The sequence below is a fragment of the Brassica napus genome, unplaced genomic scaffold (genome assembly GCF_020379485.1).
Source record: "Brassica napus cultivar Da-Ae unplaced genomic scaffold, Da-Ae ScsIHWf_1237;HRSCAF=1767, whole genome shotgun sequence".
Lineage (NCBI taxonomy): Eukaryota > Viridiplantae > Streptophyta > Magnoliopsida > Brassicales > Brassicaceae > Brassica > Brassica napus.
Window position 1 is genome coordinate 267,501 of NW_026014658.1, and position 7,500 is coordinate 275,000.

A 7,500-nucleotide genomic window follows, 5' to 3' on the forward strand; every position below is an offset into this window, starting at 1 on the left:
GTCCATGGGAAGGGCCAGAGTGCTGAGTCCAAGGACCAACATGCAGATATGTGTACTGATGTATAGCCACGGACGTCCTGTGTGTGCTGACGGACACACACGGACAGCCACAGACATCATGTGTGTGCTGACGGACACACACGGACGTTCTGTGTTTTTCCTGATGGACACACACGGACGTCCTGTGTGTGCTGACGGACACACACGGACACACACGAACAGCCACAGACGTCCTGTGTGTGCTGACGGACAGCCACAGACAGCCACAAACGTCCTCTGTGTGCTGGTGGACACCCACAGATGTCCTGTGTGTACTGAACAGACAGCCCACATGGGCCAAAATCACCCAAACAGTCCACGGGAAGGGCCAGCGTGATGAGTCCAAAGACCAACGTGCTGATATATGTACTGATGGACAGCCACAGTCGTCCTGTGTGTGTTGCGGATACCCACGGACGTCCTGTGTGTATTGAACAGACAGCCCACGTGGGCCAAAATCACCCGAACAGTCCACGGGAAGGGTCAGCGTGCTGAGTCCAAGGACCAACGTGCTGATATGTATACTGATGGACAGCCAGAGACGTCCTGTGTGCGCTGACGGACACACACGGACGTCTTGTGTGTGTTGACGGAAACCCACGGACGTCCTGTGTTTACTGAGCGGACAGCCCAGGTGGGCCAAAATCACCCGAACAGTCCACGTGAAGGGCCAGCGTGCTGAGTCCAAGGACCAGAGTGCTAATATGTGTACTGATGGACAGCCACGGTCGTCCTGTGTGTGATGACGGACACACACGGACACACACAGACACACACGGACAGCCACAGACATCCTGTGTGTGCTGAAGGACAGCCACGGACGTCCTGTGTGTGCTGACGGACAGCCACGGACGTCCTGTGTGTGCTGGCGGACACCCACGGATGTCCTGTGTGTATTGAACAGACAACCCACGTGTGCCAAAATCACCCGAACAGTCCACGGGAAGGGTCAGCGTGCTGAGTCCAAGGACCAACGTGCTGATATGTGTACTGATGGACAGCCACGGACGTCCTGTGTGTGCTGACGGACACACACGGACACACATGGACAGCCACGGACGTCCTGTGTTTGGTGACGGACACACACGAACATCATGTGTGTGCTAACAGATACCCACAGACGTCCTGTGTGTACTGAACAGACAGCCAACGTGGGCAAAAATCACCCGAACAGTCCACGGGAAGGGCCAGCGTGCTGAGTCCAAGAACCAGCGTGCTGATATGTGTACTGATGGACAGCCACAGACATATTGTGTGTATGCTGATGGACACACACGGACACACACAGACAGCCACGGACGTCCTGCGTGTACTGACGGATAGCCACGGACAGCCACAAACGTCCTGTGTGTGCTGGTGGACACCCACGAACGTCCTGTGTGTACTGAACAGACAGCCCACGTGGGCCAAAATCACCCAAACAGTCCATGGGAAGGGCCAGAGTGCTGAGTCCAAGGACCAACATGCAGATATGTGTACTGATGTATAGCCACGGACGTCCTGTGTGTGCTGACGGACACACACGGACAGCCACAGACATCATGTGTGTGCTGACGGACACACACGGACGTTCTGTGTTTTTCCTGATGGACACCCACGGACGTCCTGTGTGTGCTGACGGACACACACGGACACACACGAACAGCCACAAACGTCCTGTGTGTGCTGACGGACAGCCACAGACAGCCACAAACGTCCTCTGTGTGCTGGTGGACTCCCACAGATGTCCTGTGTGTACTGAACAGACAGCCCACATGGGCCAAAATCACCCAAACAGTCCACGGGAAGGGCCAGCGTGATGAGTCCAAAGACCAACGTGCTGATATATGTACTGATGGACAGCCACAGACGTCCTGTGTGTGTTGCGGATACCCACGGACGTCCTGTGTGTATTGAACAGACCGCCCACGTGGGCCAAAATCTACCGAACAGTCCACGGGAAGGGTCAGCGTGCTGAGTCCAAGGACCAACGTGCTGATATGTATACTGATGGACAGCCAGAGACGTCCTGTGTGCGCTGACGGACACACACGGACGTCTTGTGTGTGTTGACGGAAACCCACGGACGTCCTGTGTGTACTGAGCGGACAGCCCAGGTGGGCCAAAATCACCCGAACAGTCCACGGGAAGGGCCAGCGTGCTGAGTCCAAGGACCAGAGTGCTGATATGTGTACTGATGGACAGCCACGGTCGTCCTGTGTGTGATGACAGACACACACGGACACACACAGACACACACGGACAGCCACAGACATCCTGTGTGTGCTGAAGGACAGCCACGGACGTCGTGTGTGTGCTGACGGACAGCCACGGACGTCCTGTGTGTGCTGGCGGACACCCACGGATCTCCTGTGTGTTTGAACAGACAACCCACGTGTGCCAAAATCACCCGAACAGTCCACGGGAAGGGTCAGCGTGCTGAGTCCAAGGACCAACGTGCTGATATGTGTACTGATGGACAGCCACGGACGTCCTGTGTGTGTTGACGGACACACACGGGCACACATGGACAGCCACAGACGTCCTGTGTGTGGTGACGGACACACACAGACGTCCTGTGTGTGCTGACAGACACCCACGGATGTCCTCTGTGTACTGAACAGACAGCCCACGTGGGCCAAAATCACCCGAACAGTCCATGGGAAGGGACAGCGTGTTGAGTCCAAGGACCAGCGTGCTGATATGTGTACTGATGGACAGCCACAGAAATCCTGTGTGTGTGCTGACGGACACACACACAGACAGCCACAGACGTCTTGCGTGTACTGACGGACAGCCACGGACAGCCACGAACGTCCTGTGTGTGCTGGCGGACACACACAGACGTCCGGTGTGTACTGAACAGACAGCCCACGTGGGCCAAAATCACCCGGGGCCAGGGTGCTGAGTCCAAGGACCAACGTGCTGATATGTGTACTGATGGACAGCCACGGACGTCCTGTGCGTGATGACGGACACACACGGACACACACGGACAGCCACACACGTCCTGTGTGTGCTGACAGACACACACAGATGTCCTGTGTGTGCTGACGGACACACACGGACGTCCTGTGTGTGCTGACGGACACCCACGGACGTCCTGTGTGTACTGAACAGACAGCCCACGTGGGCCAAAATCACCCGAACAGTCCACGGGAAGGGCCAGCGTGCTGAGTCCAAGGACCAGCGTGCTGATATGTGTACTGATGGACAGCCACGGATGTCCTGTGTGTGGTGATAGACACACACTGACAACCACGGAAGTCCTGTGTGTGCTGACGGACAGCCACATACGTCATGTGTGTGCTGGCAGACACCCACGGACGTCCTGTGTGTACTGAACAGACAGACCACGTTGGCCAAAATCAACCAAACAGTCCATGGGAAGGGCCTGCGTACTGAGTCAAAGGACCAGCGTGCTGATATGCGTACTGATGGACAACCACGGACACACACAGACACACACGGACACAAACGGACAGCCATGGACATCCTGTGTGTGCTGACGGATAGCCACGGACGTCCAGTGTGTGCTGGCGGACACCCACGGACGTCCTGTGTGTACTGAACAGACAACCCACGTGGGCCAAAATAACCCGAACAGTCCACGGGAAGGGTCAGCGTGCTGAGTCCAAGGACCAACGTGCTGATATGTGTACTGATGGACAGCCACGGACGTCCTGTGTGTGCTGACGGACACACACGGACACACATGGACAGCCACGGACGTCATGTGTTTGGTGACGGACACACACGGACATCATGTGTGTGCTAACAGACACCCACGGACGTCCTGTGTGTACTGAACAGACAGCCAACGTGGGCAAAAATCACCCTAACAGTCCATGGGAAGGGCCAGCGTGCTGAGTCCAAGAACCAGCGTGCTGATATGTGTACTGATGGACAGCCACAAACATCCTGTGTGTGTGCTGAAAGACACACACGGACACACACAGACAGCCACGGACGCCCTGCGTGTACTGACGGACAGCCATGGACAGCCATGGACATCCTGTGTGTGGTGACGGACACACACGGACGTCCTGTGTGTGCTGACAGACAGCCCACCTGGGCCAAAATCACCCAAACAGTCCATGGGAACGGCCAGCGTGCTGAGTCCAAGGACCAACGTGCAGATATGTGTACTGGTGGATAGCCACGGACGTTCTGTGTGTGCTGACGGACACACACGGACAGCCACAGACATCATGTGTGTGCTGACGGACACACACGGACGTCCTGTGTTTTTCCTGACGGACACCCATCGACGTCCTGTGTGTGCTGACGGACACACACGGACACACACGAACAGCCACAGACGTCTTGTGTGTGCTGACGGACAGCCACAGACAGCCACAAACGTCCTGTGTGTGCTGGTGGACACCCACAGATGTCATGTGTGTACTGAACAGACAGCCCACATGGGCCAAAGTCACCAAAACAGTCCACGGGAAGGGCCAGCGTGCTGACTCCAAGGACCAACGTGCTGATATCTGTACTGATGGACAGCCACTGACGTCCTGTGTGTGCTGACAGACACACACGGACACACACGGACACACACGTACAGCCACAAATGTCCTGTGTGTGTTTGCGGTTGAGAATGATCAAGTCCAGTAATGGACGAGGATCAGGCCACGACCTACTCGGAGATGGACCTATGGTCGGGGTGAAACGGTCGAGTCCCTGAGTGGACCAGGACCAGAATACGATCACGTCCGTAAATCGACCAGGATTGAATTATGACAAAGTCCAGTGAAGGACAGAAGTCAAGTCTGAGGTGTTTTTAGTCTGGAGGGATTAAGATCGCAATGTGGCCAAGCCTGAAAAGGTTGTGGCTGTTTAAGGGGATGATCCAGTACGTTGTGGCTGAGGTCATGAAACTTATTGTCCATGAAAGACAAAAGAACCATAACAATCTGTTAGGACTCATTGTAGGACGAGCAGCCTAAAGATTGTAACGAGTTCCTGAGGACTTGACTTGTACATCGAGTGGCGTGGGGATTGGCCAAATCTACTAAGGCTCGAGTATGCAGCATGTTCCTAGGGACTGGTTATGATCTAGGCATGGACTATGATCAGAGATAGAATAAAATCTGAAGAAGATGATATTCAAAAGAAAGACATGGACTTGTTGGATACTTAAATCGCTACCTGGAGAGTTCGTCCAGTGACACAAGGAATGTCTTTGGATGGAATTACAAGTATCACTTGATTGGATGCTTGATGGACCCTCCACTGTGGTCGAAGTAAACAAGTAAGGGTGCCATAAGCAAAACCAGAAAGGACCACTTGATAGGATTTTTGTGGTTAAATGCTTATCAAGTGGGGGAGACTTCTACAACGATGGTAAAAGGAATTTGATCGTCGAAGTGGTGATTTGGTGGTTCTGAGTCAAGCTTGTTCTATTCCCTGATAAGGACTAGGATAAGTCGGTTGGAATATTTTGTCTTGGGACAAGATATAATCACCACCGGATTCAAGGACGAATCCATTTCAAGTGGGGGAGACTTGTAACATCCGCGACCCTAGATAAGGACCGTTGGGACGGCCATAGTTCGAGGAAACGAACCTGCCGGTCTTAAGACCTGAAGGCTAGCGTTCCATGGCCAAGATAGAAGGTTAAGGACGTCAGGATGCTGAGACTTAACCTTATAAGAGAAAGAAGTCAGCTAGGATAAGCTGTACAGAAGCTGGGCGATGCTTACGGGAAGCTCGATCAGCTAGATGTAGCTCGGTCAAGCTCAAGCTAGCTCGTTCCAAGTTAAGTCCGCTCAACCAGCTGGACTACTAGCTCACTCAGCAGAGGCAGCTGGGAGTCAGCTCATCTCAGCTCGACGGACTGTTCGGGTTTTGGGTCGATAGTCCCGGTCCATGTCAGTGGCGGGCCAGGAGGTACGGCCAAGTGGTCCATGAGTCATTGGGCTCTTGTGGGAAGGCCGTGGGCTTGGGGTACCAAGTCTGGGCTTGGGTTGGACGTTCCTATAAGTTCTGGAACCTTCCATTTCTGAACAGGTACGATCTGGACCGTTGATTGTAATTGATGGCCAAGATCTGTCCCAAAAGGATGCTTCGAAGGGATGTGTCCCTTCGCACATGACCTTTGGTTGCCTATATAAAGGATCCACGACCAGAGATCAATTCATTCATTCTCATTCAGTCTCATCCTGTCTGAGACAAAGGACACACGTCCTAAACAAAGGAATCCCCCAATAAGAACCGAGGGTCCAAGCCGGAAAAGGCTCGGTTGTGGTGGTTTAGTATCTGCGGCAAGGAGAACGGTTTAGGAGAGAGGAGGCCGTGTGGTTATGGATACCCAAGGCATAGAGAAAGGTCTGTAGAAGGATTCCAACCCCGTGGTTCACTCAGATAGGGTCAGTGGGGTAACCACCGACTCATCGGCTAAGACAGTCATCTAGCCATGGGCGTTTGGTTTATGTCCTATTCTTCTTATTCTTTTAATCAAATTCTTCTTCTACTCCTCCTGTACATTGGCGTGGCATTTTTGATATGTTGGGATTGGTTATATCCGTGGTTCTGGTTGAGTAATGCGGTCGCGGTCCATAACCGACGAGTTAGGCGCGCACATGATCTGACTGGCCTCTGGTGATCCGATTGGATGGGGGCGGTTCTGTTCTGTTCTTAACGGTTACAACCATTCACTAAACAGTCACAATGGTTCATGACTTGTGTAGGTTAAGGCGTGGTCTTTTGGCCATAGGCCGGACACACGCACGGACTAGACAGTCCATACGGACGGTTAGATAAAACGGTGGGAACATGTGAATGGGTGCGAGTTGCCAAGGGCCATGAGTTGCCAAGAGGAACGTGTGTCCAAAGGGTACTAGTTCCCAAAGGGTGTGAGTTCCAAACGGTGCCATTGGTTCAAGGCTTAGGCCAAACCAAGTGGACAGTCCGCGGCTGCATAGTCGAACGGACGGACAGTTAGTTTAACCGGAGTGTTGTGTAGCAAGGTCTGATCGGTTGCAAGGCTATCCAGTTTGGGCTTGGGCCTTACTCAGTGGTATAGATCCAGGCTTTGGGTTGGATCAGGTAAGAAGGTCCGTGAGCCTTTGGGCCGGACTTATAACTGGCCGATCGCACCTAGATCTTAACCAGACGGTTAGACGAGACTATGGACTCTCCGGCTATGGTTGGATGGTTCTAGCCGCAAAGGCTAAGTAGGATATCTTACAATCAACTTTGGGTTTGTCAGTAGGATAGGCGCCATATGCCTTATCTAGGGAGTAGACCCACATGATGGCAATGGAATGCCGGTTATGTCAATACCTGACAAGTAGGCGATGCCTTATGAAGTCTAGTGGTCGGACCATGTTTTATGATGATGGTTCGATGGACGAACACTAGTATGGATAGTCACGTTGCTGGAGTAAGAGTATTGATGTGATGCTTCTAGATATCAACCTTGGTTTTGACAGCTTCGAGATTGGCTAAGAGCCATGACGAAGTGTGTGACTA